Source organism: Mugil cephalus, chromosome 23 (assembly GCF_022458985.1).
Source record: "Mugil cephalus isolate CIBA_MC_2020 chromosome 23, CIBA_Mcephalus_1.1, whole genome shotgun sequence".
NCBI lineage: Eukaryota > Metazoa > Chordata > Actinopteri > Mugiliformes > Mugilidae > Mugil > Mugil cephalus.
The window spans coordinates 897,433-904,327 of NC_061792.1; the positions used below are offsets into that span (position 1 = coordinate 897,433).

Below are 6,895 nucleotides of genomic sequence, written 5' to 3' on the forward strand. Positions count from 1 at the left end.
GTTTAACGTTGCTTTACGGCCATACCAACCTGAACACCCCAATACGTCTGACTCGGAAGCAAAGCACGGTCGGTCCGGGTTTTAGAACTTTGGATGGGAGACCGCCGGGAAACTAGGTGCTGTAAGCCTTTCATTTTCATCGGGAACATGGGTAAAAATTTACATCATAAAATATACATGCAATGATCTTTTGGGACCACTTATATATACTGCGTTTTTGTGACATTTGCCCAAATTTTCCTTAGGGCCCAAAAAACCCCCCCTGAAAAAACCCCCTAAACCCCCGTCTTCCGGAAGCATGACCCGGGGGCCCTTTTGGTTAGTACAAAAGGGATGGGAGACCCGCCGGGAATCCCAAAGGTTGCAAAAAAGGCTTTTCATTTTCATCAGGAGACATGGTAACATTTAAAACACCCAAAATACATGAAAATGAGTTTTTTGACCATTTATATATACTCCCCTTTTTGTGACATCACCTTTTGCTTATGGCCTACCCACCCAGAACACCCTAAATCTCGCCCTGATCTCAAGCTAAGAAAGGAAAGGGCCGGGTTTAAAATACTTTTGGAGGGGGAGACCGCCTGGGAATACCAAGTGCTGAAAGGGGCTTTTCATCTCATCGGGAAACCCATGGTAAAAATTAAAAATCTAAAAAATACATCCAAGGGAAGGTTTTTAAAACCACTTATTTTATATTTTGTTTTTGGACAGTTAATGTTGCTTAGGGCCCCCCAAACCACCCGGGAAACAAAACCTATCTTTTTTTGATTTTTCCGGAAAGCCAAGCTTTTTGGGGCCCCTGGTTAGTACTTGGTTGGGGGGACCCCCTTTGGGAGTACCGGGTGCGTAAGTTTTTTTAAATTTTCATCAGGGACATGGAAACCTTTTACATAAACAAAATACATAAATTGATCATTTTGACCATTTTATATAAACTGGGGTTTGTAAACATTTTAAACGTCGTTTTCCCGCCCCCATACCACCCTCCCCCACTTCTGATCCCCGTCTGTCTCGAAGCTAAGTATTTTAGGGCCTGTTATTTACTTGGATGGGAAAAACCGTCTGGGAATACCGGGTGCTGTAAGTTTTTTCATTTTCATCGGGAGCCCGGGAAAACTTTTTAAAAACATCAAAATAAAATTGCAATGATCTTTTTGCCCAAACTTAAATATATTTGTTTTTAGGATTTTTTAAACTTTTGGTTTACGGCCATACCAACCTGAACCACCGCCCAAAGGCCCCTGAAAACCCTTTCTTTTTCCATCGGGGGCCCACGGGAACTTTTTCCACCCATCATAATTCATCCCAATATTGTTTTTTGGACCACTTTAATGTACCCCCCTTTTTTGGGCCCGGAACCAACCACCTTTCGAAAACGCCCGGTTTGCTTGTCCCCTTTTGGGTTTTTCATTTTGAAAGTCTAAAAAGAAACTACGGACCCACCTGGGGTTTGTAAAAAACCAAACTTTAAATAAGATAAAAGGGGGGGGGGGGCCAAAGTTCCAAAGCCATCATATCAAAGGAAAACTTTTTTATGACACCCACACCCAAAGGAAAACAATTGAGGACATCAAAAAGGGAAAGGGACCTCCCTTGACGTCATCGCCCTTTTTCACCCCAATTTTTTCTTTGTATGTGCGTGGGGCATGAAAGGGAAACTCCTTTGGGGATTTTTAACGTTACCCAGGGTGCCCGCAGTAGTCCCCACTGCGTCTGTACGTGCGCGAAAACAATACACAAAAATTAGCCCAACATCTCCCAAAAACTTTTGTGTAAGGGTTTTTTTTAAAACCTACCACATTGATAACAATTTTTTTGGTGTACGTGTATTTAAAAACCCATGGGGGTTGATTTTTTTAAAATCGTTTTTCCCCCTTTTAGATTTAAAAAAAGGGGGTTTTGGCCGGGAACCTTTTAAACCCAGCGCAAAGGGGGCTTTTACTACACAAAGTTTTAAGTTTTAAAATGAAAATTTTTTTTTCTGTTTTTTTTGCGTTTTTTTTTGGGGCAAAAACGGGAAAACCCCCTTAACGTCTAGGTGGTAGCCCGTTGTAAAGCTGCAAATCTGGAAACCGGGGTTAAAAATAGTTTTTTTACAACTACAACTATAGTCGAACAGCCCCCCTTTTCTTTTTTAAATTTTTAATCTCTAAATGCTGGACTTTTTTTTGAGACATGTAAAAAAAGGATTAATTTTATGAAAATTAAAAAAAAACCCCACTTAGTTTTCATTTAAATGTACTGAATCACTTGAATTTTTTAATTTTGAGAAAAGGGAGGACCCATTTTACGTTTTCCCCCCTGGAGAAATTTAAGGTTTTTTCAGACAAAAGCAAAAAGAAAAAAAACAAACCAAAACCAAAGGAAGAAACTATATAAAATAAATATTTTTAAAGGTTTAAAAAAAATAATTAAAATCAAATACTATTTTTTAAATAAAACCGAAAACAGTTTGGTAGAAGAGTGGTAGGGTTTTATTTTGGTTGCTTCCCTGCCAAAATCGAAAAACCCAAAAATTATCAAAATCAATATAAACCCCTCGGGCGGGGAGTGTTATTTGAAACTACTATGTACACTCCCAAAATTGAAAGGGGGTTTTTAAAAAAAAAATTTGATCGAGGAAACCAAATAAAAAAAAAAACCGATGGAAAAGAAAAGAAAATGAACCAGAAAACAAAAGAAATTTTTGGAAAAAACTTTTCCCCCACTCTCTCTTCCTAGCGCACCCTCCCCACAAAAATTTTTATAGAAAAAGTGCCATAGAATGTTTTCCTTTTTATGATGCCCCTAGAATTTTTGTCCTTTCATCAAACTTTTTCCTTTGGGCCCTGATGGCATAAATCTTTTTCCTTTTATCTTACTGAAAGTTTTTTTTTTTAAAACAAGCCTACTGGGATCTGTACATTCTTTAGGGCTTCTCAGGGGGTTACTAATTTGGACTGCAAGCAAGAAAAAACGAACACAAATTAAAAGACATGGTTCATTGATTTTTGTCCAAAAATTTTAAAAACATTTCCCGAAAAACCAAACATCAATGGCAACCAACCCAAAAAAGCAAAAGAAACTGAATAAACCAGTAAAGGGGGCACTCCTGGGAAATTGCCTGGGGAAAAATTTCAATCTTTTTTTCCCCAGAGAGGGCGGGGTTTGAATTTGTTAAACCATTTCATCAGGAGACATGGTAACATTTAAAATCAATAAAATAAAATGAAATGATCCTTTTTAACCACTTTTTATAAAGCCTTTCTTTTGTGATGTTTTGGGGATTGCTTTTCCCCATAAACCCAAACCCGAACAACCCCCGATCTCGCTGATCTCGAAGCTAAGCCCAGGTTGGGGCCCGGTTAGTAACCCTTTGGGTGGGAGAACCCCGGGAAAAAACTAGTCGCTGTAAGCCTTTCATTTTCATCAAGACAAGGGAAAATTTTACATCATCAAAAAACATGCAATCATGATTTTGAAAACCCCTTTTTATAAATGCCCTTTGGGGACGGTTACCATTGCAAAACCCATATCCAACCCCAAAACCCCCAACGGGCCCGATCTCCCTCTGATCTCCCGGGAAACCAAGCAGTGAGGGCTTGGTTTGGTTTCTTGATTGGGGGAAACCCCCCCTGGGGAAAACCCCGGGGCTGTAAGCTTTTCATTCCCCCAAACCCGGAGACATGGTAACTTTTTCAACATCAAAAAAACCCTGCAATGTGATTTGACCACTTTTTATAAAACTTGGGGTTTTTTGACAGTTACCATTTCTTACGGCCAAACCAAACCCGAAACAAGGCTGTTTTTTCGGCCTTGATCCCCGGAAAACCCAAGCAGTTGGGAGGGCCCCCGGTTAGTACTTGGAAAAAGGGAGACCGCCTGGGAATACCAGGTGCTGTAAGCTTTTCATTCTCATCAGGAGACATGGTAACATTTACATCGTCAAAATACATGCAATGATCATTTTGACCACTTATATATACTTCTTTAGTGACATTTGACATTGCTTACGCCATACCAACCTGAACACAGCCTGATCTCGTCTGATCTCGGAAGCTAAGCACGGTCGGGCCTGGTTAGTACTTGGATGGGAGACCGCCTGGGAATACCAGGTGCTGTAAGCTTTTCATTCTCATCAGGAGACATGGTAACATTTACATCATCAAAATACATGCAAGATGATTTTGATCACTTATATATACTGCTTTAGTGACATTTGACGTTGCTTACGGCCATACCAAACTGAACAGGCCAGATCTCGTCTGATCTCGGCAGCTAAGCACGGTCGGGCCTGGTTAGTACTTGGATGGTAGACCGCCTGGGAATACTAGGTGCTGTAAGCCTTTCATTTTCATCAGGAGACATGGTAACATTTACATCATCAAAATACATGCAATGGATCATTTTGACCACTTAATATACTGCGTTTGTGACATTACCATTGCTTATGGCCATACCAACCTGAACACGCCAAATCGTCTGATCTCGGAAGCTAAGCGTGTACGGGCCTGGTTAGTACTTGGATGGAGACCGCCTGGGCATACTAGGTGCTGTAAGCCTTTCATTTTCATCAGGGACATGGTAACATTTACATCATCAAAATACATGCAATGATATTTGACCACTTATATATACTGCGTTTGTGACAGTTAACGTTGCTTACGGCCATACCATCCTGAACACGCCTGAATCAGTTTGAAGTCTAACGAACTACTGACCCATCCTAGGCCGGGTTAGTACTTTGGTTTGGGGGGGACCGCCTGGGCATACTGGGTGCTGTAAGCCTTCATTTTCATCAGGGGACATGGTAACATTTACATCATCAAAATACATGCAATGATGATTTTGACCACTTATATATACTGCGTTTGTGACAGTTAACGTTGCTTACGGCCCCATACCATCCTGAACAGCCTAGTTTCAGTTTGAAAGTCTAACAGAATCTACTGACCCACCTAGGTTTGTATAAAACAAACTTAAAATAAGATCAAAGGCAAAGATTCTATGCCATCATGATCAAAGGAAAACATTTCATGACATCATCAACAAAGGAAAACAATTGATGACATCATCAAAGGAAGACATCCCATGACGTCATCGCCCTGTTTTCATCCATCGTTTCTTTTGTATGTGCGTGAGCATGCACGGAACTACGTATGGATGTAACGTTACTCCATGTGCGCGCATGTAGTCGCACGTGCGTCTGTACGGCGCGAAAACAACACACAAGAATTAGACCAACATGCTCCCATAACTGTGTGTAAAGGTTTGTTTAAGCCTCATCCACATTGTATAATCAATATGTTTGTGTCACGTGTAGTTTAATCATGTGCGGCTGATTCTTTATCGTATTTCCCTCTGAGGTACATAATGGTCTAGCTGGAACCTATGAACAGCGCTACTTGTGGCTTTACTACACAATGATGTAAGTATTATGTAAATTAGTTCTGTTTTTTGCGTTTCTTTCGGGCAATACAGCAAACCCCAACGTCTGAGGTGGCAGCCGACGTGTGCTGTCGAGATTTGTCATTAGAAATATTGACAAATGGTTTCCTAACATTGCTTGTATTTTGCATCAATTTGCTGTTGTCCACAATTTGAACTGACGCCGAAATAAAACGAGGCCAGTGGAGATAACGTGGTCGTTAGCATACGGTGGAGTGGGGAGCTAACTACGGGGCTAAGTTAACGTGCTAACGGCCAATTTCAATGTGTCAGAATGTGTCTGTATGTATGTTAGTATTTTATTTTTATTTAACCTTTGTTTACCTAGGCAAGCAATTAAGAACAGTTTTACCGGCTGTAGTTGTGTTGTCATTTTTATTGCTGTAAGTTTTCTGTTTGTCTTGGAACAGGCTAACCGGTTTAGCACGTTGTGATGCTGCGAACTGGTACAGCGTTAAATAGTTGTACAACTGCAACTATAGCCGAAGAGTCAACCTTAACATATTTGAGTGTTTATGCTCTAATGCTGGACTTTTTATGAGACATGTATAAAAGAGTGATCTATGAAAATAAAAAAGACCCCAGTTAGTTTTCATTAGATGTACTGAATCACTTGAATCTTGAATTAGAGATAAGGCAGGACTATTTTACGTTATTCCCCGTGGAGAAATGAAGGTTTTACAGACAATGCAAAATGATAAAACAAACCAAAACCAAAGGAGCACGTTCGGGCCTGGTTAGTACTTGGATGGGAGACCGCCTGGGAATACTAGGTGCTGTAAGCTTTTCATTCTCATCAGGAGACATGGTAACATTTACATCATCAAAATACATGCAATGATCATTTTGACCACTTATATATACTTCTTTAGTGACATTTGACATTGCTTACGGCCATACCAACCTGAACACGCCTGATCTCGTCTGATCTCGGAAGCTAAGCACGGTCGGGCCTGGTTAGTACTTGGATGGGAACCGCCTGGGAATACTAGGTGCTGTAAGCCTTTCATTTTCATCAGGAGACATGGTAACATTTACATCATCAATATACATGCAATGATCATTTTGACCACTTATATATACTGCGTTTGTGACAGTTACCATTGCTTACGGCCATACCACCCTGAACACGCCTGATCTCGTCTGATCTCGGAAGCTCAGCAGTGTAGGGCCTGGTTAGTACTTGGATGGGAGACCGCCTGGGAATACCAGGTGCTGTAAGCTTTTCATTCTCATCAGGAGACATGGTAACATTTACATCATCAAAAAACATGCAATGATCATTTTGACCACTTATATATACTTCTTTAGTGACATTGGACATTACTTACGGCCATACCAACCTGAACACGCCTGATCTCGTCTGATCTCGGAAGCTAAGCACGTCGGGCCTGGTTAGTACTTGGATGGGAGGACCGCCTGGGAATACCAGTGCTGTAAGCTTTTCATTCTCATCAGGAGACATGGG

At 40.8% G+C, this 6,895-nt stretch overlaps 1 non-coding gene and 5 pseudogenes across 1 annotated transcript; all 6 read left to right on the plus strand.

The window, feature by feature from the left end:
* The first annotated feature begins 3,987 nt into the window (after window positions 1–3,987).
* LOC125001799 lies at window positions 3,988–4,106 on the plus strand (annotated as a pseudogene).
* Window positions 4,107–4,206: 100 nt separating this feature from the next.
* LOC125002124 lies at window positions 4,207–4,325 on the plus strand (annotated as a pseudogene).
* Window positions 4,326–4,425: 100 nt separating this feature from the next.
* Window positions 4,426–4,541, plus strand: LOC125002883 (annotated as a pseudogene).
* A 1,772-nt stretch (window positions 4,542–6,313) lies between these two features.
* LOC125001524 lies at window positions 6,314–6,431 on the plus strand (annotated as a pseudogene).
* A 101-nt stretch (window positions 6,432–6,532) lies between these two features.
* On the plus strand, window positions 6,533–6,651 carry LOC125002282. Its single transcript, XR_007111768.1, has one exon. It is a non-coding gene; the product is annotated as a 5S ribosomal RNA (ribosomal RNA).
* Window positions 6,652–6,752: 101 nt separating this feature from the next.
* Window positions 6,753–6,870, plus strand: LOC125002219 (annotated as a pseudogene).
* Window positions 6,871–6,895: the final 25 nt, after the last annotated feature.